This window comes from Diceros bicornis, unplaced genomic scaffold (genome assembly GCF_020826845.1).
Source record: "Diceros bicornis minor isolate mBicDic1 unplaced genomic scaffold, mDicBic1.mat.cur scaffold_55_ctg1, whole genome shotgun sequence".
In the NCBI taxonomy this organism is placed as follows: Eukaryota; Metazoa; Chordata; class Mammalia; order Perissodactyla; family Rhinocerotidae; genus Diceros; species Diceros bicornis.
The window spans coordinates 380199-406961 of NW_026691429.1; the positions used below are offsets into that span (position 1 = coordinate 380199).

The following is a 26763-nucleotide window of genomic DNA, read 5'->3' on the forward strand; positions in this document are numbered from 1 at the left end:
TGATAAAAGGGACACTCCACCAAGAAGACATAACACTTATAAATATATATGCACCCACCACAGGAGCACCAAAGTACATAAAGCAGCTATTAACAAACCTAAAAGTAAATATCAACAACAACACAATAATAGTAGCGGACCTTAACACCCACATACATCAATGTATAGATCATCCAGATGGAAAGTCAATAAGGAAATAGTGGACTTAAATGAAAAACTAAACCAGATGGACTTAACAGATATATATAGAGCACTCCATCCAAAAAGAACAGATTACATATTCTTCTCAAGCGCATGGAACATTGTCAAGGATAGACCATATCTTGGGAAACAAGTCAAACCTCTATAAATTTAAGAAGATTGAAATCATAACAGGCATCTTTCCTGACCATAATGCTATGAAACTATAAATCAACTATAAGAAAAAAGCTGGGAAAGTGACAGAGATGTGGAGACTAAACAACATGCTACTGAACAACCAATGGATCATTGAAGAAATTAAAGGAGAAATCAAAGAATATCTGGTGACAGATGAAAATGAAAATACACCATACCAATTCATATGGAATGCAGCAAAAGTGGTCCTGAGAGGAAAATTCATAGCAATACAGGCCCACCTTAGCAAACAAGAAAAATCCCAAAAAAGCAATCCCCAACTACACCTAACAGAATTAGGAAAAGAAGAACAAACAAAGCCCATAGTCAGCAGAAGGAGGGAAATAATAAAAATTAGAGCAGAAATAAACAAAATTGAAACCAAAAAAAACAGGAGAAAGGATCAATGAAACTAAGAGCTGGTTCTTTGAGAAGATAAACAAAATTGACAAACTCTTAGCTAGACTCACCAAGAAAAAAAGAGAGAAGGCTCAAATAAATAAAATTAGAAACGAAAGAGAAGAAATCACAATCACCACAGAAATACAAAGGATTATAAGAGAATACTATGAAAAACTATAGAAAAACTATATTCCAACAAAGTGGACAATCTAGAAGAAATGGATAAATTCTTAGACTCATATAGCCTCCCAAAACTGAATCAAGAAGAGATAGAGAACCTGAATAGACCAATCATAAGTAAAGAGATTGAAACAGTAATCAAAAATCTCCCAAAAAATAAAAGTCCAGGACCAGATGGCTTCTTTGGAGAATTTTACCAAGTATTCAAAGAAGATTTAATACCTATCCTTCTCAAACTATTCCAAAAAATAGAGGAAGATGGAACATTTCCTAACACATTCTACAAGGCCAACATCACCCTGATACCAAAGCCAGACAAGGACAATACACAGAAGGCAAATTACAGGCCAATACCACTGATGAACATAGATGCAAAAATACTCCACAAAATATTGGCAAACCGAATACAGCAATACATTAGAAAGATCATACACCACGATCAAGAGGGATTTGTACCAGGGACACAGGGATGGTTCAACATCTGCAAATCAATCAATGTGATATACCACATTAACAAAATGAGGAATAAAAACCACATGATCATCTCAATAGATGCAAAGAAAGCATTTGAAAAGATCCAACATCCATTTATGATACAAACTCTCAACAAAATGGGTATCGAAAGAAAGTACCTCAACATGATAAAGGCCATATGTGACAAACCCACAGCCAACATCATACACAATGGGGAAAAACTGAAAGCCATCCCTCTGAGAACAGGAAAAAGATAAGAGTGCCCACTCTCGCCACTGTTATTCAACATAGTGTTGGAAGTTCTGGCCAGAGCAATTAGGCAAGAAAAAGGAATAAAAGGAATCCAAATAGGCAATGAAGAAGTGAAACTCTCACTGTTTGCAGATGACATGATTTTATATAGAGAAAACCCTAAAGAATCCATTAGAAAACTATTAGAAATAATCAACAACTACAGCAAAGTCACAGGGTACAAAATCAACTTACAAAAATCAGTTGCATTTCTATACTCTAATGACGAACTAACAGAAAGAGAACTCAAGAATACAATCCCATTTATAATTGCAACAAAAAGGATAAAATATCTAGGAATAAATTTAACCAAGGAGGTGAAAGACCTATACAATGAAAACTTTATAGTTTTATAAATAATTTTATAAAACTATTATATAAAATTATAAAATAGTTTTATAAATAATGTCTATAAAACTTTATAGTCATTATTGAAAGAAATCAATGGTGACATAAAGAAATGGAAAGATATCCCATGCACATGGATTGGAAGAATAAACATAGTTAAAATGTCCATACTACCTAAAGCAATCTACAGATTCAATGCAATCCTAATCAGAATCCCAATGACATTCTTCACAGAAATAGTACAAAGAATCCTAAAATTCGTATGGGGCAAGAAAAGACCCCGAATAGCTAAAGCAAATCTGAGAAAAAAGAACAAAGCTGGAGGCATCACAATCCCTGACTTCAAAACATACTACAAAGCGATAGTAATCAAAACAGCATGGTACTGGTACAAAAACAGACACACATATCAATGGAACAGAATTGAAACCCCAGAAATAAAATTCACATCTATGGCAGCTAATCTTTGACAAAATAGCAAAGAACGTACAATGGAGAAAAGAAATTCTCTTCAATAAATGATGCTGGGAAAACTGGACAGCCACTTGTAAAAGAATGAAAGTAGACCGTCTGCTTTCGCCATACACAAAAATTAACTCAAAATGGATCAAAGACCTGAAAGTGAGACCTGAAACTATAAAACTCTTGGAGGAAAATGTAGGCAGTACACTATTCATCATTGGTCATAAAGGGATCTTCTTGAATTCCGCGTCTACTCGGACAAGGGAAACAAAAGAAAAAATAAAACAAGTGGGACTTCATCAGACTAAAGAGCATCTGCAAGGCAAACAAAACCAGAATCAAAATGAAAAGATAACATACCAACTGGGAGAAAATATATCTCCGACAAGGGGTTAATCCCCATAATATGTAAAGAACTCACACATCTGAACAACAAAAAAACAAATAACCTGATCAAAAAATAGGCAGAGGATATGAACAGACATTTTTCCTAGGAAGATATACAGATGGCCAATAGGCATATGAAAAGATGTTCAACATCACTAATCATCAGGAAAATGCAAACTACGCTAAGACATCACCTTACACCCATGAGAATGGCTATAATCACCAAGACAAAAAATAACAAATGTTGGAGAGCATGTGGAAAAAAGGGAACCCTCATTCACTGCTGGTGGGAATGCAAAGTGGTGCGGCCTCTATGGAAAACAGTATGGAGATTCATCAAAAAATTAAAAAGAGAAATACCTTATGATCCAGCTATCCCACGTCTGGGTATTTATCCAAAAAACTTGAAATCAACAATCCAAAAAGACTTATGCACCCCTATGTTCATTGCAGCATTATTCACTACAGCCAAGACGTGGAAGCAACCCAAGTGTCCCTTGAGTAATGACTGAATAAAGAAGATGTGGTATATATATACCATGGAATACTACTCAGCCATAAAAAAAGACAAAATCATCCCATTTGCAACAACATGGATGGACCTAGAGGGTATTATGTTAAGTGAAATAAGCCAGACAGAGAAAGACAAACACTGTATGACCTGTCACATATGTGGAATATGATAACACACAGACAGAGAGAACAGTTTGGTGGTTACCAGGGGGAAAGGAGTTGGCGGGTGGGCACAAAGGGCGAAGGGGTGCATTTATATGGTGACTGACAAATAATAATGTGCAACTGGAATCTCACAATGTTATAAACTATTATGAAATCAACAAAAAATTAAAAAAAAAATAAAGTAGGCTTTAAAAAAAAAGTCACAACAACAAAAAAACTACTAGAACTATTGAACAAATTCATCAAGATTGCAGGATACAAGATCAATATACAAAATTTAATTGTATTTCTCTACACTAACAAAGAGCATTCCTAAAATAAAATTTAAGAAAACAATTCATTTAAAATAGCAACAAAAAAGAATAAAATATTTAGGTATAAATCTAACAAAATAAGTACAAAACCCATATACAGAAAACTACAAAACATTGTTGAGAAAAATTAAGAATATCTAAATAAATGGAAAGACATCCCATGTTTATGGATGAGAAAACTTGTTATTGTTATGATGGCCATACTCCCCAAATTAATCTACTGATTCAAAGCAATCCCTATTAAAATCCCAGCTGATGTCTTTGCAAATTTATTTGGAAAAGAAAAGGACCCAGTACAGACACAACAATACAGAAAAATAATCATAAAGTTGAAAGACTTAGACTTTCCAATATCAGAACTTATGGCAAAGCTACATTAATCAATACAGTGTGGTCTGGGCATAAAGACAGATGTATAGATCTGGAATAGAATTGAGTCCAGAAATAAACCCTTGAATTTATCATCAATTAATTTTTGAAACGGGTATGAAGACAATTCAATGGGGAAAGAATAGTCTTTTCAACAAATGGTACTGGAACAACATGATAGTCACATGCAAAAGAGTGAAATTGAACCTATTAAAATTAATAAAGGGAAACTTCATTTAAAATGGAATCAGGAAGCCCTGTAAGGGGAGTTCTCACACACACACCTTCCATTGCAGCTTACTTTACAATTTGGGGCAGAAAGTGCAACCACTTTACTACTCCAGAAGGAAGAGGGAAGATTTTCTCCCTGCCCAGGAACAGCCCAGCCAATGAGAAGCCATCACCACCCTGAACTCTTACCTTCCTTCAATGAACTTTTATTTAGAACAGCCCCTCCCACCTCCCACCTTTAATCTATAAAGGCAAGCTCTCCTGCTTTGTTCTCTGGACTTGCTTATGGTTCACCATAGTTTGCATTTCCTGAACTGCAATTCCTCTGCTATTCCTGAATAAACTCTTTTTGCTGGTAAAATAACTTGCTAACTTATTTTAAAGTTGACAGACCTCTACCTCACACCATATACAAAGTTACTCCAACTGGATCATAGACCTCAATGCAAAAGAAAGCAAAATCTAAAAACTCTCAGAAGAAGACACTAGAGTAAATCTTCATGAGCTTGGGTCAAGCAAGCTTTCTTAGATATAACACCTGAAGCACAGATGGCAAAAATAGATAAATAAAACCACATCAAAATTAAAATCTAAACTTCTTTGCTGCAAATGATACCATCAAGAAATAAAAAGATATCCCACAGAATGGGAGAAAATATTTGCAAATCATATATCTGATAAGAGACTTACATACAGAATATATAAAGTTTATACAATTCAATAATAAAAAGACAAATAATACAATTAAAAATGGGTAAAGAATTTGAATAGACATCTAAAAAAAGTATACAAATGGCTAACACACATATGAAAAGATCATAAATGTTATTAATGGTCAGAGAAATACAAATCAAAACCACAATGAGATATTACTTCATGCTGACTAGGATGGATGTAATATAAAAGACTGACAATAACAAATGTTGATGAGGAAGTGGAGAAATTGAAACCCTCATGCATTGTTGGGTGAGAATGTAAAATGGTACCCCTACTGCGGAAAACAGTTGGTGGTTTCTTAAAAAGTTAACCATAGAGTTACCAAATGACCCAGCTATTCCACTCCTAGATGTATACCCAAGAGAAATGAAGACATATGTCCACCCAAAAACCTGTTCATGAATTTTCACAATAGCGTTATTCATAACAGCCAAAGTTTGAAAACAACCCAAATGTCCATCATGATGAATAGATTAAAAAAAGATGTTATATACACGTAATGGAATATTATTCAATGATAAGAAGCAATGAAAGACTGACACATGTTACAACATGGATGAACCTTGAAAACATTAGGCTAAGTGAAAGAAGTCAATCACAAAAGACCAAACATTGTATGACTCCACATATATGAAATGTTCAGAATATGCAAATCTGAGGAGACAAAAGAGTAGTGGTTGCTTAGGGTTTGAGGTATGGGCAGCATAAAAAATTAATTACTAAGGGAGTTTCTTTTAGGGGAGACAAAAATATTTTAAAATTAGTTGTGGTTTAGTCAGAATCCTGTGATTAAAAAACAGTGAGGGGGCCGGCCTGGTGGTGTCGTGGTTAAGTTCGTGCACTCCGCTGTGACGGCCTGGGGTGTGCGGGTTCAGATCCCGGGCATGCACTTACACACTGCTCAGCAAGCCATGCTGCAGCGGCGTCCCACATACAAAATAGAGGAAGATGGGCACAGATGCTAGCTCAGGACAAATCTTCCTCAATAAAAAGAGGAAGATTGGCAACAGATGTTAGCTCAGGGCTAATCTTCCTCACCAAAAAGAAAAGAAAAAAAAAACACATTTAATTACACACTTTACACGGGTGAATTGGATAGTATACAAATTACATCTCAAAGCTATTTTTAAACGGAATAAGCTGCTGCTTCCAGAACTGGTTAAGGATCTTTGAGTAAAAGAGAGAGAGATCAACTCTGTCTAAACTAAGCAAAAAAAAATGTTGGAAAAAATTGGGGCATTTTACTGAAACGAAGAATAGAATGCATAACCAAGGCTTCACTGAGCAACCACAGCATCCCTGAACTCGTTTATGGACTCCACCTACGTTCATGCACAGCATAACGACGTTTCAGTCAATGAGGGACATATACGATGGCGGTCCCATAAGATGAGTACCACATAGCCTAGGTGTGTAGTAGGCTACACCATCTAGGGTTGTGTAAGTACACTCTACGATGTTTGCACAACGAAATCGCCTAATGACGCACTTCTCAGAACATATCCCAGTTGTTAATTAGCACATGACTGTATTTAAAAGAGAAAACAACTTGTCTAGGACAGCATTGTCTTGAGTTTGCTGTCATATGTAGCTGAACCTAGCTCTAAGTAAACATGCATTTTATTAAATGAAGAAAACTCACTTCTCTTTTTAGCTTGCTAAGGGTTTTATCAGGAATAATTGTTAAATTTTACAAAATGCTTCTTACATATGGTTTTCTTTATTACCTTAACTTAGTGAATTTCTTAACGACTGTATTCTTGTCAAATCTGAATCCGTTGTTTATTTCTTCTTACTCTTCCTCATTGCGAAGCTTCCTCCTATTATTTCTATGATACCCTTGTTATGAGTTTATTTTTCTGGAACTTTATCTACCGGAATTTTTTGAGTCCTGCAATAAGGTCCAATCTTCCAGAGAGGATTTTCATTCGCCTCTGTCAACTAAAAAGCCAGGGCTACTTTACAATAAATTCTGAAGTTTGGGGTATTCAGCCATCCACTTTTTTTGAAATCCAGATCTATAGGCACCTTAGGGACAGCTTACATTTAGATCTGCTTAGGGAAAAATATTCCCCCCTCCACCTACAACCAATGGTTGTAAATGGCATGTTTCACTGACGGTGTTAAAAAACAAAATTTAACCGAGTAAATTTGAAGCTCTAATTGGCTTTACTAAATGATTCATGGAACAAGCACTGTCCCATCTAGCAAGTAAAAGTGTGCTGCAAGGAGTTGTACAAAATGGAAGGTTTTTATAGGCAAAGGGAGGGTGAGGTAAGGAAGTTATTAGCAAAAGAAAAGAAAGGATTGTTTCAGGCCAGGACATCTTTTGAGAGGAAGGGAACAGTGGGAGTTTTATCACACAGATTACCTCACTAGTGCTGATCAGAAAATTTCAGATTGACTACTTAAAATCACATTCTTGGGAGATGTTTAAAACTGAAATTATATCTTGGTTTGCTGTCCTGGAGGCAAATTACTCCATTTGGGGCCTGTTATTTCTTTTCTAACAACAGCGTGAAATTTTTTATTTGTTTATTTATATATGAATATTTGTTTAGCTTTTCTATTTCATTAAGTTGACTTTATGCAGAAGTTTCCAATCTAATGGCTTATTGTGTTTGAGCCCTAGGCTTTGTCTTCTGTTCCTCGCAGAATAAAGACCCATTTGAAATGAAGCTCTGGGCGAACAGATATCGAGAGGCTTCTGTGTTCACTTACCCATCAGGATTTGTTCTGATCTCTTTTTGGTCTTCAGAATTTTCCACATTTTTTTGCCTTCTCCTCTGCTATGTTTGTAAAACGTGCTTTTAATGTTTATCCAACACCTTAAGAGATTTGTTCTTGCCCACTTTCTATTCATTTCCTAGACAATATAAATATTTTTCACTGGTTTTTGAACTTTATATAAAGCTCAACATTGTGATTGTAAGAATTCTGTTGCTGGTGGAGGTGTAGTTCATCCAGTTTCGTGGCTGTATAATAGTCCAATGTACAATTATATAAAAACATTTATTTTTTATATTGCACATGAATATTTTGATGTGGAGAGTTGTAGAGTATTTCAAAAAAAAGGTTGCTATGAAAAATTTTTTACACATATATCCTCCAGCATATGTGCATGCATTTCCTAAGTGGATATTCATAGGAGTTGAATTTTTAGATGTGTGTACATCTTCTGTGTTGGCAGATTGCTTACTGACGTGGATGTACCAATTTCTATTCCCACCAGCAGTGAATGAGAGTTTCTGTTGCTCCACATTTTCACCAGCATTTGATTGTGTCACAGATTTTTTAACGTTGCTAATTTGGGGGGTGTGTAACAATATCTCGTTATCACTCTAACTGGCGTTCCCTGATTGGTAATGTGGTTGAGTATCTTTTCTTCCATTGTCTCCTCTGCTTTTTTTTCTTCTGTTAATTGCATGTTTCAGTATCTTGCCCATTTTTCTATTGGATTATCTGAGGTTTTTTTTTTCAACACAGGTTTTCTTTATCTCTTAAAACTCACTAGGAAGGACACAAACTAGGCTGGGTTGGAAAGTTTTCTTTTCCTCTAGATATGTATTAGCTGACACTTCTAGGAAATATGCACAAAGGGAAAAATAAGGAGCTATCTGAGGAGCACAAACAGGAAAATTCTCAAGGAAAAAGAAAATATTAAAATTACGATGTAAAGAAGATAGATGAAGAAGTGTTATCACATATCTGGCAGCTCACATGGAAAGAAAAAAATAAAAGAAGAGGAGAGGAAATCATGATTAAGACTCCCCTAGAATTAAAAAAGGAAAAAGATGATGTAAGCCTACGGAATGAAAGTTTTCCTCACAAAACAAATAGGATAGATAAGGGGAAAAAAAATACAGTTTTTTAAGATCAGAAGCAAAGAGACAGCAAAAGAAATCAAAAGAAACAAATTATCTATAAAGGAACACAAATTGACTCTGGATACAAGATGACAATGGGGCGATATTCTCAAAGTGCTGAAGGAAAAAATATTTGAACCTAAAATTCTAACGTCCATTTAAACTTTCTTTAGATGCAAAAACAAGATAAAGTGGGTCTTCAGACACACTAGACCCAATTTAAAAATGGTTTTCAAGAAAAAAGTCAAAAGAATCCAGGAGGAAATACTATGGAATCTCTTATCATGGTGATATAGTTATTCATATTAAGTAAATTTAAGAGGCATTCATCAATAAGGAGAACAAAAATATAGATCTTTAAAGCATAGATGCATATCTCTGACTATATGTTAAATACATTAGACTGGCTGCCCATGGTGGAGCGAGGGGTCGGTGTAAGAATGGGAATGCAGAATGAAGAGGAAAAAAATACACAAAAATAAATAAAACAAGAACCAAGTTGCGTACACTGTTGAGGCTGATGTGCCATGATTTGTGTACCTGCAGTCCCCCCCCCACCAAAAAACTGAAGCAAAAATGTTACAACAGAACCACAAACAGCAAACAAGGAGACTTTGAATTACACAGTTATCGTTAGAGAATTTGTCACATTATTTTCAGAAACAGATGAAGCTGAACCCAAAATAGGGAAAGACAGAAAAGACTTAACTAAATCAAGAATTATGAGTTAATAGATATAAACATGCATATAAACAATGCATGTTTTCCAAGCATTCAAAACCACCACAAAAATTTTGACTATATTGAAATTAACATTTCAGTTCAATAAAGAACGCCATATACAAAGTTAACCGTTCCAGACAGGAAATGGCATTTCGAATGTCTATGCCCAACAATTAATTAATATCAGGAACATAAAAGGTTCTGCTGATAATATACAACAAACCGAAAATCTAACAGAAAAATGAGCAAAGGCCATAAATAGCCAACAAACAATAAAAGGAAATTCAAATGACTTAAAAATAGGAAAAGATGTACTCGGCCTCACAGATAACTAGAGAATAATTGAAACAATGGCATAGCACTTTCACCCTTAAGTTTGGCGAGAATATTATTAAGTAATTCCAAAGATTATCAGATGTGGGAAAGCAGAATCCTTCATGCTCTGTTGAGAGGAGGCCAAACTGGTGAGCCATCTGAAGAGCACTGTGAAGCATTTCAGGGAATTATGTAGGCATGTACACAATGAGTCAATAAGCCCCCCCTGAGTATATGAGTCAGAGAAACTATAAACAGATTCATTAGGGTACAGGTATGAGGCTGTTCCTCTCTGCACTGTTTGAGGTAAACGGGAGCTGAAGCAACTAAGGTGAACTTCACTTGGGAAACGGGAAAGTCAAAGATGATAGATGTATAAAGTAGAAAATCATACAGGAGTCAAAAGCAATGTAATACACACACACACGCGCACACACACAGACAGACACCATTAGGGATATAATTCAAAATGCAGAACCGTAGCCTGCTCTCACCTGCTTCTGGTCTATCTCTCTCAATCCCCTCCTCTCAAAGCTACTAGATCGGTTGGTCTAGAATTTCAGTTCTTGATTAATATGGGTTTTTTTTTTTCTTTTTTTTAGAGTGGGGTTAATCACGAAAAAATTGTTCATCTTTTTTACTTACCTTTATTTTCCATATTTCCTTTGGATCTTGTGGCAAAAAGAGGTTGTGTAGATCAAAGTTACAAATGATGAGATTCTGGACTAAGAAAGTGGTATTGTAAGGACTAAAACCCCTCTCTGGCTGGTCATGGAATTTCAGGGTCGCTGGAGTATCAGAAATGAAACATTTCAAAGGATTATCAGTTCAGCATTATTTGACGCCTGTTCTGCCCAAACTAGCACATCATGAGGAGCAGCACAGATTGCTACCCTACACAGAAAATGAACAGAGCCATTCTCATGACCACCCCCATTCTTAGGTAAAACTAATCTTGCCCCACCCAGTATTGCCATAAAATACCAGGACCGGCTGCTTCTCATAACCAATGCTTCTTAGCATAGAACTTTTTAATGTGTGTCATTATGTAGTAGTAATCCTTTCAGAGCAGAAGATGAAGACTGTGAATGCAAGAGTCTGAGCATCTGCGTTAGTTTTGCCATGGTGAATCCAGCACCGAAGTCAGTAGTGCAGCTTAACTAAACCAAAAATATTAACCAATTCAGTTGTTGCTGCTTTTAAAATTAGTTATTTGGTCACTTGTTCAGTCTGTATACTCTTCACGTGGGAATAGATATTTTTGCCACACCCACCTGATTTAGCCACTTTTATCTCTTTTATTCTAGTACACATTATTAATCCCATCAACCAATCATCAACTGGAGGAGATAGAAATGGATAAGGCAAGTAAATGTTGTTTTGATAGAGAAAGAAACATTTAATCTTGGTATTTACCAATTTAGGCATGGTAAATTTTAGCACGGTAAAAATAATTAAAAAACAAATTAGTGTACTATATGAGCATGCTAAGTGACAATTGTATGTGAACAGTTTTGCAGGCTGAGCTCTTTTATGGATCGCTATGTGGTTAAACCAGAAGCATCTTTGTACTTCAAGAGGGCTCCCCATCTTATCCCTGTTAATTCAAGAGTTCTGTCTTTGAGACTAGCATTCACACATTTTTTTAAAGGAAATTTACATATTCTGAAGCTGTAACACCTCCCAGCTTTTGTCCCACAACCACACACAGGCAATACTCTCAAAAACACCAAAATTCTGTTCCTTTGTGGAACATGTTGGACTATATCCCTTGTCCAGTGTCACATTTCCCTTGTAATAGATTTAAAGCACAAACCCAGCTCATTCCAGGCAGTTCCCGGTATCATCACTGTCTAGGCATACAAGATTTGTGTCTGATCTCCCAGTTTTCTGGACGTGCAGTAACTTCCCTCCTTTCCCAAAACTGTTCTGGAAGAAACTTCCCTAAGTGAAGTAAATCACTTTCTTCTCAGTCTAAACTTCACGCTCATCAAGTCTTAGAAGCCATCAGAAAACGTCACTGGAAATGTCCCAGTTGAAAACAATCACATTTTCTGACCCTGACTTCTCAGTATCTGGGTTGCCTTATCATCACTTCTCACATTCTAGGAATCCACAAATCACAATGAATCTGCTGCCTGCCTGGCTGACTCTTTACCAGCACATAGGTCACCAGCTTGGTCTCAGCAATGGTTACCACGTGTCAGTGGTGGTATAATGGCTCCCCTCAGTATCCACCAATTTGCCTATATCTCTCAAACAGTTGGAGTTTCCTTTTTTAATTAAAATGCCATAAATTCTCTCTATTCAACATTTTATGTCCAACCCTTTCTATTACACACACACAGACACATAATTTAGAGAAATACGTATGTACATACAAGTAAGTACGTAATCATGAGTGCATTTACATATTTATAGTCAAAAAAATCCTAAATCATTTAATTCAACTCTACTTATATTGTGTGTATATAACTTCCTCTATCACATTTCAGGCAAGAGATCATTAAATCTCTTCTTAAATATCCTCAAAGATATAGAATTGGTTATCATTCAAAATTCTGACAACTGCAACCCTATAGAGTTAATTCCCATAATAAATTACTCTTTCTCTATATAACATGTACCCATTGGTTCTAGTTTTCCCTTCCGGAACCACACAATGTATTTAATCCACCATATGATTAATGACATGCAGTTTTTCATGGCTACTTTTTATGCGCATTTTAGTTTCCAAGACAAACTAAGGACAAATTAAAAGAAAAAATATTTGAACAAAAACTGGCCGGCCACCAAGCCAAGGTTCCTTGCTTTATGATTATTTGACTAATAATGATATGGGAATAAATTTGTGAAAAACTTATGATGGCACCAGTGGAACTATTTCTAGTACCAAAACAGCAGGAAGCCATTGAAAAGAGGATAAACATTCTAGCAGCTTCCTGAAAAATGTCTGAAAAAATGAAATCTAATAAGACAAATCCTTAAAAAGAAGAAAAACTTGAAAATAAAAGTTACTAACAGTAGGAAGCAACATGTAAAGACAGATGTGACTTCCGTTTTGCTTCAAAAGAGCATTTAAAAGTTACCTAACTCCTTAGATAACAAGAGTTCTAAGAAAGCTGGATTGAAAGCCGTGACAGAGGTTCTCACAAAATAAATTGCTAAATTATTCTTTTTCCCAAGAGAATGAGTAGTAGAAAGAAGAATATCATGTTTCCTTATATCGCCTGGGGATACATATCTTAGTGACATTTTAAAAACAGGTTTTGGTATAACATTTAAAAGAGGAACATTGTATCAAGGGTAGCAGCAGGGAATAGGGAGGTGAATTATAACTGCGACTCCATGACTTTTTCCCACTGGGGCTACTTTTACCTCAACTCTTAGTTATTCAAATAGACCTAATTGTGCTCTCAACTTTGAATTTTAGTGTACTAAAAAATGAACGAATAAAAGATGATTGGTGATGTCTTATGAAAAGAACAAAACTTAAAGGCTCAGAATAAAAATATATTTGGTCTGGCAACAACACAGTTGATAGAAAAAACCCCAAAGTATTATATAAACATTATTCCAACATCTCAGTGCTTAGTTCTGTGGATGGATTGTTTTATTTTCTCTTTTCCTTCAATTCTTTACGGTTCCCTCCACCATCATCCTGGGCCAGGAAAGCTGATTTTGTCCCATAGAATAACCAAATCTATTCTGTCTATCAAGAGTCCCAGACATATATCCAACAATTCCAAGAACAATACTGTTTACCAATATTCAGATCTTTTAACTCATTTTAACTAATATTATTTGAGCAGCTATGTGCCAGACAATTTAATTGTTGCTGGAGATATGAAAATCAATAAATATGACCACTACCCAACAATAGGCAAATATTTATTCAAACAATTATCAAGACATTTAAAATTCATCAGACAATTTTACAATATTCTGCCTCATTTTAGTTCTGCAAACATACTGTGTGTGTGTGTATGTATGCATGTGGGTACATGATCTCAAGACATATATGATCCTCAGCTCCACCATTTATGACTTGAGACTTGTTATGTCTCCTAGAAACTCATTTCATTCTCTCTAAAACAGAATAGTCATGATTCCCCGTGAGTTGTTGGGGAAGCACATGAGATAATCAATATACACATTGCCTAGGCCATAAGAAATACTCAATAAACATTAATTATATTTTGACTATTATTAAATAGAGTTATTTAAATGAATAAAATGTCCTGGAATCATATAATTTTAGAGTTCACATATTTCAACAGTTTCTTCATAGTGTTCAGATAAACTGGTTACTCTAGGCAACGAATCATTGACAACTCCAAAAACATAACCCAGGATTCTTTATCTCAAGATCTTTTTATTTATATTTTTATTTAGTCCTTTTACTTAAACCTTACCTCCTTACCTCTTCCTTCTCTAGGGTACTTGTATATTTTAAAGTAGATTATCTACAACTTAGGCTACATAGATAAATTGTTCAACTTTTTATAAACATTTTTAGCAGAAGCAGGACAAGAATTCAGATCCTGACTCCTCATTAACTGCTTTTTTGTAGATACTACAGGCTCTAAGTAACCACCTACCTACCGAAGTAAGTACATATATATATACACACTACCATAGCAATGAGAACTGTGTTGCGGTGTGAATAGAATTTATGTTAAGATTTCTAAAAACATACACACTTTTGTTTTCCAGTTATTGTGGCAAAGACACGGACATAAAACGTCATTGCCTATTAGTGACTTTTACTTAATACATGAAGGAAATGTCTCTTCTCCAGGGTGAGTATTTCACTATCACTACCAATATGGGTAAAATTATCACACTTTCCCTTAGGTGTGACCATTCCGAGGTAATATTCTAACGGCGCCATATATTCTTGTAAGATATACGCTTTCAGGAAAAAAGTACTGTGGCAACCTGGAGAAAGATTGCCTGGGAACGTTAGGTCAAGAGAAGGTCGTGACGCTCGAGCAGCAAGAAGCCAGCACTGGCGGGGCCTTCCTGAAACCCTCAGTCGCCTTCACCACACACGTGAAATGGGTTTTTGCTCTTAAGCAAGCCCCCTACTTCCCCCTCCTCTCGATCACATCGCCAGAGCTTTGCTTCAGACGCTCGTCACGTCCTGGTTAGCGTATTACAGGCATCAACCTACTTCGGTCTCTCCACCCGGCAGACCAGCCTTCATCATTTTGTCTCTGCAATACGATGTTTAAAACCCCCAAATCAAGTCACTCTGCTCCCCACTGGCCTCTCCTTTATTCTCCAGCCACTCAGCTCTGCTTTCTCAAACAAATATCTATTCTTTTACTTTGTGTGTGTTTTAAAGATCACTGTCTATGATCTTCTCAAGAAGAAAAAATATCATCCTCTTTCCCTACTCCTTTAATCCAGTTGCATTGTACCTGTCTTCTCCACCAAAGTTCCTCAAGGACTGTAGGTCAACCTTGTATCCTCCTCTACATCCCAAACTCTGGCATAGTACCTGACACGCAATGTGCACTCAAGGAATGCTTGTTGAATGAATGATCGAATTGAATAATACGCTATATTTTGTATACTACAGAATAAAACTGTTATAACATGCGCTAAGTATATGAGTATTAAATATGGGGTTTTTTTCTGGATGAGTTGGTGTATTATCTTCTCTCTTCAAACTGTGATATGGCTGTGGAACTATGTGCATAATGACTCAGAAATAATGGAAAGTGGCAAGAGAGGACAATTGCTCCTGCCTTGGGTTAGACTGAAGCATAGATGACTGTCTAGATTCTTTTATCTAAGGATCATTTGAAAGGAAAGTAATATGTAATTTTTAAATTAATTCTATATGTTTTTAATATTCAGAGGAGAAACTAGCCTCTTAAAACATAAAAAGCATTACCTATCAGAAACCAAACAATAACAACAAAAAATGGGAAATATAAAACTTCAGTAAAGCATGGCTTTCACCCCTGAATGCTGCTTAATAAATGCTGCCTAAGATCTTAGTTATCAATTATCTTTGCTTCAGTCTCCATTGGTTCATTCCTTTATTCAATAAACATCTATTAAAAGATAAGAGTAGAAATTTGGTAAGAGCTTAAGTTCAAGCTTGTAGTTTGCATCTCACTTCCCACCCTCTCACTTAAGGCGAGACTCAAGGTGTCATAATTCCAACACATGAAGTATTTCTCAAAAAGAGTGGGTCAGGGGCGGGAGGGAGAGAGGAGCTAGTCACTTGACCTGAGATCTTAAAGTAAGGATGTCAGTAACAGAAAAAAACAGACCAGGAAGGGAAGATGGCAGAATGCTAGAAATAACTAACCCACTTCATAAATACTTGCAAAATGTATGAATTAACTCTGAACTTGAAGCTTCCACACACATAACCTCAGGGGGGAAAAAAGTCGTGAGAATGGTACCAAGGAAAATACGACATTTTTCACTATCATCGGCAAGAACTGACTTCTCAGCCACTAGAACTGTCCAAAGAATAGAGAAGATCCTGGATGAAAAATGTGAGAGAGGACTCCACTTAGAAAACCCAAGTCAGCCCACCAAAGACCCTATCCTCTTCAAAGATAAATCTGCACATTTCAACTTTTCATTCATGCAACATTTTTAAAAATAATTTTATTATGTACCAATCACTATATTCACCAGAGGGGATACAAATATTCACAACAGACATAACTTTTGCCCTCATGATGCTTACAGTAGAGTAATGGAAAAATATAAATTCATCAGTTAGCCAAAAACAAATATAAGATTACATTCTGTTGTTGTTAATTGAACACATATTTAGTGAAGATACAATCAGCAGTTTGATGGATCAAACATAGAAAGTGGACTCAGTTAAATAGAGAAAACTTTTCATTTATTTAAAATAATTAGTTAAATGCCTACTATATGTCAGGCACATCAATGGATCTGGTGGAAAGAGAAAAAGAGTGTGTGTAAAACATAGTCCCTAGTCCTTCAAGAAGCATATGGCTTAATGGGGGAAACAAGTATGTAATCAAATAGATATCAACACAAACATATACAATATGATGTAACAGTAGAAATACATAATAATCATTTGTACATATATCTATTATATGCACATATAATCAGAACACAGAGAAGGAAATGATTATTACTTTAAGATACTATTATTTTGACATGTTTAAATTCACTATGAGAGAAAGCTGATACTAGCTCCGACCCTGCCAAAACTTCTGGGCTGCATGCATTTCTTATTCTTACCTTCGTCCCTCACTGTAACCTCAGTCCTTCCCACTAATCCACTTTTGACAAAAGTATATAATCTCACCTCAAACCAGATAATTCTCCATCTGAGACCAAACCCTAATCCTTAGCCCTGCCAAAAAATTAATCCGATTTAACCTCCACTAATTTGGCCATCCCTTTTACATCAGTCCCACCAGTACCCAGTGCTACCACTTCTGTATACTAAATCAAAGTCCTATAAACCTGTCCTCTCCTGCTGTAGTTAGCTTTTGGAAATGTACGTTGAGTCCATTCATTACACAAATACTCATGGAGTACCTACAATCAATTGAGCTTGGAAAGTAGTACAAAGGTGAGCAAAATAAAACTCCTATCCTCAATAATTTTCCATTCTAGTGAAACAGACTCTCAAAAAGGGTTAATTTCAGTAGCGCGTTAAAAGCATATAACATTGATAAGATACAAGGACAGAAAGGAGTACCTAACTCAAATTAGGAGAGATGAGGAGACAGGAAGACCTTCATCAATGGGGTGACCATGAGTCCCATATTGCCCTGAGCAGTGCTGGTTTACACTTGTCTTGACATAGCTTTTTAATAGTGTCTCATTTCACTTTAAAACGTTTCCTGCCTCAGATGAAAATCAATATTCATAAAGTGGTTATACCTTAGTTAATGTTATAAAGAAAAATGGGGTGAAACCAAGTGAAGTCAGAGAAGGATTCCAAAGATGTGTAAATGTGTACCATGTGTAAATCATGGAGGTAGGGAAGTGTGAAACGAGTAGTTGCAAGAAAATCAATGTGACTAGAATGTGGCATTCAAAGATTGGCAGCGTGTGAAGCCAGCAGGTAAAAAGGAACTACCTAAAAGGGAACTGAGCCTGATCCTTCAAGTAATGGGGAGGCTTGAAGGGTTTCAAACAGACAAATGATGAGGTGAGATGCGACACCATTTGCACTTCGAAAACTCAGTCTGTTGGACAAACAGAGGAGGATTGAAGTGGTGATTTTGAAGCAACGTGATGCAGAATAACCATTAACATATAGGTTTTGGAATCAGATCAATCCAGGTTTAAATTACCCTCTGATTTAAATCCTGATATTGCCACTTAGTAGCTTTGTTAACAAGCACAGACTCCAGCATCAGACAGTCGGGTCTGAAATTTAGTTCAGATACTTAGCAACTCTATGACCTTTAGGAAGCTACTTAACCTTACTGTGCCTCAGTTTCATTACCTACATAATAAGGAAAATAATGCTTCTTACCTCACAGTATTTTAATTAAGGTTAAATATGTTAATACAGATACTTTCCTTAGAACAGCGCCTGAAACAGGGTAACCAACTTCTGTTCACATATATTTTGCTCAAGACTTATTCACAATGAAATACGTATTTGTTGAAAAATTTTATGACTATTGTAAGTTAAAAGTTTGATGACATAATATTTATAGAGGATCTAAGACATAGCTTAGTAGCAAAAAGAAAAGAAAAATTAGTTACTGTTCCAATGCCCAAGAGGAGCTCTGCTCTACCTACAACAAAAGGATGGATGGCAAAGATACTCTTTTAGATGTCAGAAGCATTTTTCCATTTTGTTAGCATGATCCCCTCAAAGAAAAACGTCTTGAAGAATTACAAGAAGAGATCTTCACTGAAATGATGTCTTCAGAATTACATAGAGCAAATTATCTCCAGCCTGTTAGTTAATAGCAACAACAAGATGTTAGAATGTACTTACCACATATGTGTCATGAGTGGCACATTATGACTTTTCCAAATTTGTTTCAAATTTTGCAAATTTTTAAGTACTGGGTTATTTTTGATCTCAGAGCAATTAAATTACAGAAATATACATCCTTATATTTAAAGTAGCTGCTTGAGAAATTATAAATTTAAGTGCAAATGCACATATACATTGGATACTGTTGGTGCCCCACACCACACGCTGCAGGACCAGCTCTACCTTCAGCTATAGCTGTGATGGACAGTTCTTGCACATACTGCAGGCTCCCCTCCTCAAGCTCCCAAAGTGTCCTACTCTAAAGGCACAGTCCATAAGTGCGGTAAACATACATCTCCAGGAGCAACCTTCAGTCAGTGAAAGATGGGTGTCAGTAGGTGGATGTCCCAGCCTCATATTCATTGGAGGGACTGTTCTGAGATTCATTCTACATAGTTCCCCAAAGGGTCCCCAGTAAGACTGAGCCCAGTTGCCTAGAGTTATAACCAGTTCAAGAACCCACTTTTGATTGGGTTTCCCTCCATCCCTGTCTCACTCCCCCCACTGTTTCACTCCAGCATTCTGAGATCACCACCCAAATAAATACTCTGTGCCTAAATCAAAATCTAAGAATCTTCTTTTGGGAGAACTCAATCTATGACAAGGATCCTATTACTTTAAATGTTCAATCTGATCATCTTTGTAATTCTTGATAAGTTGAGGGGATAATCACATCAGTTGGTCTCCATGTTAATAATTCTAAACTGTTTTCAATGTTATGGCTTCCTTCTGTTATCCCCTGAATCATACTGCTAATATGAAGATAATTGCCTGTATCTTACTATTTCTATCACCATACCTGACTCATCATCATTAGAAAGAGAAGAATCTTTTGTAACATCTATTTAAATGTTCTATTGTAGAAAAGGGGTTACTATTAATGACACTGGAATAATTTTCAAATTTCAAAGGAAATGTATCTCAACAACAAAAAAATATTTCATGTTGGAAATATGAACTCTTCACTTTGCACGGCCCTTACTCCATATCCATACAGTTCACACAATATTTTGCTCAAGATTTATTCAGCAAAATAGATATTTCTTGAAAAATATTGTTCACTTTCTTTCCCTGCCAGATTGTCTGTTGACATGCCAGTGAATTGTTTATAAAATGAATGCTGTGTCTTCCTTTCAGCTGACAGGTCTCTGTGGTTTGCTGTTTATTAGTTTTGTTTGTTGTGATCTAAAATGCACGAGCTATTTTTCCCCAGTGTTGTTGTCATTTTTTTTCCTTAGTGAACTAGAAGAAGATAAACAGAATGTTCTTATTTATAAGTAACTACTATGTCCTTCAAACCCACTTTGAATTTCCATTAATCCCTCCCTCCATGCCTCAAATCTTAAAAATATAAAAGAATCTAGTGCACAACTTGAGAAGTTTTTATAAGCTCTTTGTGTTGGAGTTGTAAAATATAGAAATTTATTTCTAGGGTCAGAAAAGTCATGTCATTGAAATCTCTTGAAACTGTTGGCATTGAAATGAGAGCAAGACTAATGATATATTCAAAGCAATTATTTTTGGAAAAAGGCAAATTTTTGTCATTCATCTCTCCATCCATCCATCTAACCATTCATCAAACTTGTAATAAATATCTAATAGGCCGGGCTTTGTGCTCAATGCTAGAAATAGCAGAAATGAATATCTCAGTCCCTGACTTGAATAAGCTCAATCTAGTTGAATAAACAAACATGTAAAAGATGATTGAATTTTAATGTGACAGGTGCTATAATAGAGGTATTTTCTAGAAGCTGAGGGCATGTGGGAGCATAGAGAAGAATCGAATTCTCTCAGGGAAGCCTCATTGAAGATGTTATGCTTGAGATGAGTCTTGAAGGCTGAGGTAGGCATACAAGAGTAGGTGGGCATTTCAGGTACATGCAAAGAACAATGTATAACATACAGTTTTTATTTTTATTTTGTGTTGTTTTGTTCACATTTTGTTGGAGAATACAAATCTTTGTCCTAGTACAAAAAAAGAGTAGGAAAGAATCCATGCTGGCACAGAAGGCAGAGGTCTGCCTTAAAGGAATTTGGATTTCACATCATAAGTAATTGGAGTCCTTAAATAAATTTGAGCACTTTAGCAATATTTGTGTTTAAAGACCTGTGTTAGAAAAAAAATAATCTGAAGTCACTGTGGAGAATGAATGATAGGAAGTAGCGTTGGAAGGGGGAGGAGATGTGAGAATAGTTTGGCTTCTGATCATCTTCCCATTATCATTGGCATAAATGTCACCATGTGAGAGGGCTTCCTTGACTACTATCTGAAGTAAGTCCCTGGCACAGTGACTAGCTCGTAATAGATTCTCTGTAATGATTTTAAGAATATATAAATAGGTAAAAAGAAACACAATAAAGGATGCAAAAAGTAATAAAGACTTGAAAAGTGGAGGTCAGAATGGAATGGAATAAGAAGACATTTAAAAAATATCTTCAATACAAAATAATATGGTTTGGTCATAAATCTGAAGAAAGTAAGTTGTGATCATTTTTGAATTTTTTTTAAAAAAGTAAAAGTTGAAGTCAAAAAAAAAAAGAAAATTGAGACATTGACAAGACCCTGAATTTACTAGTTGAGAAACTGGTTTGATGATATTGCTAATAACCTGTCAGAAGTAGCAGATTCAGAGATTGTTGTTGGATGCAGTGGACATGTTGTACGGAGTAAACGGGGAACGTTTTTGAATAGAGAATGCTATAAATAAGCCTTCTCTTGGTTTGTAACCTGGTGAGTTTTAGATACCTCCCAGGACATTCAGGCAGACATCTCCAGTAAAATAGCTGTAAAAAAGCTGGGAATAGACAGGTAGGTAGGCAGGTAGATAGAAAGATAGACGATAGATGATAGGAGACAGAGAATTACAGTTTAGAAAATAGACTGGGCAGGATTCACAGGCGTGATAAATGTTAGTGTTTTGTGATGGTAGCTGAATGATTGTTGTGGATAAGTTTTCCTCAAAAAAAGGATATAGAGTAAGAAGATAATCAAAGGTATGAGAAGATCTAGCAATACAGACAATAAAAAAGTGGGAAAAGAAGCAAAATTGAGAGTTCAAAAAGAAGTTCTAAACAAAATGTTGTCAAATGTGACAAATGCTAAAGAGATCGTGTAAGGTATGAATAATGGAAGATTTCCAGTTCGTAAATTCATATATTTTCTGTAGCAATAGATAAATTATGTAACAATATTCATGCTTTCCAGATGAAAACTAAAAATTCTAAAATTCAGTAGCATGAAAGACAAAATGTTTTCAGTGCTACCATAGACCTGGTAATATGTTGTAGTAAGTCACAGCTCCCATAAGCTAAGATAATAACCTAGCATGTTTTGAATAGCAAAAATGAAATTCCAAGGGTGAACTGGCCACTGTTTGTATACTTACACATCCTTTTTTTCCTAATGTATTCCTAAACAGAACACATCTAGTTTGTATTTCTGATCTTTTTATTTAGTGTACAAAGTCTCAGAATTATTCCCAAGCACATAGTGATAAATGACTTAGAACTTCAAAGTGAAGCAATATTCTTCTACTCTCAAAGCTAATAATCATCCAGCATCCCATTAACTAGAATTAATTTTTGTCTGACCAAGGGAGCAGAGATATAGTGAATAACATGGCCCTTTGCCTAGGATATACGTATTTATTATTACATATAAAAATATAATACTTATTAGACTATATTTATATATATTAGAATTATTTTATTATATATACTAAAATAATTATGTAAGTTGTAAGCTACTTTCATATTTCAGATATATATTATATTCAACAGTGTTTCCTTTAAAAAATTATATAAATAAGAAATATATTTGTTTACCCATCGAAAAGAAACACAGAACCTAATTGAAATAATTTCTGTTAATGAAATATTTTACTATACATAAGCATTATAAAATTGGAACTATTTCCTCAAAGGAAGATCTTATACCATTATAAAAATAATACATAAGTATTACACACAACAACTATTTTTAATTATATTTAGAGAAAAACAACTTTTTACCATTATATCTTTGTGTTCTCATTGCTTATGACATCATAGGTTTCAATCAATATTTGATAATGATAATGATCATACCAATGGTATAAACCAAATAACCCATATTACTTTGATCACACAGTTATTTCTCTGTCATTATCTTGCTATTATAGTAATTACTATTCATTGAGCACTTAACACGGGATATACTCTGTTCTAAATGTCAATCCTGTGTTATCTCAACTAATAGTTTCAACCATTGTACTCTTGAGGTAACTGTGGTTAAATATTCAGTTAAAGGGGGTACAGCTAGCAAGTGGTACAGCTGGTTTTAAACTGAAGTCTTTTTAAACTTGTGGTCTTAATCACTATGCTAAAATGAGCTAATTCAGAATATACTTAACCAATCCATCTATTTGTTAAAAAAAAGTCATACTTTCACATCCAATCTAAGATGGAAGGCTGGAAACATGTATTTGCCTTTTATCCACCCCTACAACTACTCTTGGAAGATTTTGAAATACAAAATAAATAATTTCCTACCAAAGAAAAGAATGAGAGGTGCATCAGAGAATACAAGAGATTAGAACAAACTTTTCAAAGATGAAGGTATATGTGAGCAGATTGACAGATGAAACAGAGGTGAAAAAACTACAGGCCAGAATATACCATAAAAATACTGCTGAGTAGTTGTGAAAATATTCACTTGAAAGCAACCTGGGGAGGATTTGGGCTCAAAGTCAACTGATGCAACAAAGAACCAAAGTGAGAAATAACACTGAAAACAGGAAAATTCATTAAAAATATTATATAAAGGGGCCGGCCCGGTGGTGCAAGCGGTTAAGTGCGCGCGCTCCGCTGCGGCGGCCCGGGGTTCGCTGGTTCGGATCCCGGGCGTGCACCGACGCACTGCTTGGTAAGCCATGCTGTGGCGGCGTCCCATATAAAGTGGAGGAAGATGGGCACCGATGTTAGCCCAGGGCCGTCTTCCTCAGCAAAAAAAAAAAAAAAAGAGGAGGATTGGCGGATGTTAGCTCAGGGCTGATCTCCTCACAAAAAAAAAAAAAAAAAAAAAAAAATATTATATAAAATAAATTTACCAGTCAGCAACCTAATTTCTCTTCCAGAGCCTCTGCATAGACAGCCAGGCTTTCCCCCAGGCATGACACTTGATAACATACTCTAAAAAAAATTGAAATCATCTGTTTAGAGAAAGTCGAAGTATGACTCTGAAGTAAGTACCCTCCAAAAATTCTTATTCTTACATTTTGGCCCACAGTTGATCAGATAGCTCTCTACCTGTGCTCCTCAAGGTCTATCAGTAAAATGCCCCATCTAGTCCCATACCTTGCCCCAAGTTGAAATTCTCAACCACCTAAAGAAACAGACCTATTTAAAAAGAGTCAAAGGAACCCACTACACTCTCTCAATAACACTGTCTTCAATATGAACATATAATGAAGAATCACTATATATAATTCCAGAAACATAAAAGCTAAAATTCAAAATAAACATAGTAAAAGTGACCACCAGAGAAAACAGGTAATTCAGAACACAGAAACCAACTTTTAAAAATCTTTAATTATGTAATAGTGAGTTCAAGAATATATTACACCATAAAACAATATCAGAATACCATTGCTTAAAAAATAAACAAGAAAAACCTCTTAGAAAAAAAAATTAAATTTCTCCAAAAGAGAAGGAAATTGAAAAGAAAACAAAATCTCCTAAAATACAGAAGAAAAAGACAAAAAGATGGGAAATATGAAAGAAAACATAAACAATACAGAAGAGCATTCTACGAAATCCAACATGCGACAGTGGAAGGGAACAGAGAAAAATGAAGGGAGAGTGGACATGGTAGCCCCAGAATCCCAAATTTGACCCCGAAAATGGTAAATACGACAAGATATAATGAGATCTAACCATATGAGCCTTCTAAAAGCATAGGATTTTCTCTGGCTGGTAGCAGAAGAAAAAGTCGAGATTTGAAGCATAAAGGGAATTCAACATGTCATTGCTGGCTTTTAAGATGGAGTGGGGCCATGTGCCGAGGAATACAGGCAACTTTTAGGAGCTGAGAGTGGTCCCCGGATGAGAGTCAGCAAGGTAACAGGAGACTCAGTTCTACAGTCACACGACAATGAATTCTGCTGTCAACCAGAATGAGCAAGGAAACAGATTCTCCCCTCCAGCCTAAAAGGAACATAGCCCTACTAACGCCTTGATTTCAGCTGTGTGAGACCCTAATCCAAGAACCCAGCTGAACCCACCTGAACTTCTGACGTAAAGAACTGAGAAATTGTAAATAGGCATTAGTCTGTCGTAATTTGTTACATAGCAACAGAAAACTAATGAGGAGGGAATGATGATAATGATGAGTGCTGCTGAGGACTATGAAAGGGAATTCCACAGATTTGAACCGGCCATAGTTTTTAGATTGAAATGGCCTTTCTGGTGTTCAACAAAAAAGACCCACAACTGGATAAAATAGTGCAAAACTTCAGAATGCCAATTACAAAGAGAAGATACTAAAGTCTTCCAGTGGGAGAAGTAAAAGCTACTTAACAGAAATATTAAAAATGAACTGGTATCAGAGGCAGTCGATCCATGCCTCTGGTTTTTAATCTAGACATTCTAATTTGAATCCTGACATGGCCACTTACTAGCTCTGTGATCTTGAGAATGTTACTTGTCAGTCCCCAAGTTTGCTACCTGTAGAATGGGTATAATAATATTATCTCACAGGGCTGTTGTAAGGATTCAATGAATATATCCGTGTAGATATGATATACAGCTATAGATAGACATAGACACAGACAGAGCTAGGGTGCTAAGAATAGTTTCTGCACAAATAAAACACTTTTTCCATCTTTCCTGGATCATTTCCGTTGACTTACAAACATGTAAGCTCTCTAGTCCCAATGAAACAAATGAAAACAAAAACCTTTCTTGACTGCATATCTCTCTCCAACTATAGACCCATTTTCCAATCCCCTTTAGAGCAAAACTCCACAGAATTGACAATTTTTGTTGTCTCTGACTCCTTCATGCCCGTTCTGTCTCAACCGATCTAATTTTTGCCCCAATCTCAAATTTATACTCTCAAAATAATGTCTGAAAAATGACAGGTAAAATGAAAACGACTCTTTATAGTAAACAATCAATAGATATTTTATTAAGTTGGTAAAGCAGAAAATAGAGGCATGATCACATTATCTAGTTAAGAATATCATGAACAGAACAACAATTTTAAAAGACTTCCTCTGGGCCGTGGGTCAGGGGGTAGGAGAGAATAGGGTAGTGATTTTTACTTTGCATCACAAGCCCTTCTGATCTGCTTGATTGGTTACTACGTATATATATGATTTGAGAAAATAATTTAAATTTATAACAGCATAAGTCACTCATTTTCTGCTATTTATTAGCTACAGAACTTTCCACATGGGAACCTATGAGCTATCTTTTAAAAAACAATCATTGGTCTTTTTCATTTCTAAAAGTACAGACTTCTGTTATAGTTGAATACTTTTATTCAGGAAAACACTATTTCTGAATATTTGGGGATCTGATTTTTGCCATAGAGGCCCTGCACAAAATGACAACCATGGCATTCTAAATGTAA

At 35.6% G+C, this 26763-nt stretch overlaps 1 pseudogene; it reads right to left on the bottom strand.

Moving 5' to 3' along the window:
- Positions 1–26763, bottom strand: part of LOC131403107 (uncharacterized) — an 89210-nt pseudogene that overhangs the window by 54112 nt on the left and 8335 nt on the right.